A 1,093-nucleotide genomic window follows, 5' to 3' on the forward strand; every position below is an offset into this window, starting at 1 on the left:
AAATNAATTCAAGACTCTCCAATTAGACATTTTAAATTTAGTTACATTGTAAATTAATTGTTTAAACCTTTTGGACAAACTTTTGCACATTGGGTCATTGTTGGAAAAATTAGTGGGGCCCAAAATTGTAAGACACTTGGAACCTACGGTTTCTTTTATTTGAGGGTGGACCCCACCCTTTGGAGAACTCTCGGCAACTTGAAAGAGAGAGAGAGCCGCCACTTTTGAGACTTGGCTTTTGGTTGATGAACGTTGGCTGGGAGCTCTAAAAAAATGTATTCAAGTTGGTTTGACAATGGTTAGAATGAAGAGCACACTTTCTTTTCTTTCTTGCAATTGTTGTAGCCTTTGTTAATGTGTGAAGCTTCCATTTAATTTCCTTTTTCTTAAAAANGCTTGTCTTCTCACTTGTCCAGTAGATTTTTCTTTGAACGTTATTTTTGAAGTGTTGGAACATTGTCTTCTAGCTGTTGCCGCCACTTTCTTCTTTTCTGAAATGATGCCACGGTCTGATGGATTGGATGATTAAATCTTTTTAGAGGCACACATTTCTTTTCTTTGAAGATGCATTGATTCCAGTTGGAAAGCTTGGTTCACTCACGGTGCACATGAAATTGTTTGATGGAAGCACGGTGATTTATAGGCTTGGGAGCTGAATCACGCTGCTAGCTATTTTACCAATTTCCATCCATTTCTTTGCTTTAAAAATGNGGTGCAGGATAGGATTTCTTTTAGGGCCATTTATTTCTTGTCTTTAGAAGTAGTGCACGATGATGGAAGCTTTTAGAATTAAGAGAAGTGGTCATGGCATGGGATGGAGTTTTAGTATATTATTCAATTGCTTCTAGAAAAAGGGATTCATCTTTCATGTTAAATGGTGCACGAGACGTCCTAGAATGGGAAAGAAGGTGTGGTTTATTTTTTTTTTTATTGGAGGTGCAACCACATGGCACGCGGTTCTAAATTGGAGAAGCACATTCATTTGGTGATTCATCCTCTTATATTTTGGAGTGTTGTTTTCTTTGTTGCTTGCATTTAAATTTAAAGATTTTCATTTACGCGTCACTTTCTTTACTTGTTGCCACTGCAATTT

The sequence above is a fragment of the Vigna radiata genome, chromosome 1 (genome assembly GCF_000741045.1).
Source record: "Vigna radiata var. radiata cultivar VC1973A chromosome 1, Vradiata_ver6, whole genome shotgun sequence".
Classification (NCBI taxonomy): domain Eukaryota; kingdom Viridiplantae; phylum Streptophyta; class Magnoliopsida; order Fabales; family Fabaceae; genus Vigna; species Vigna radiata.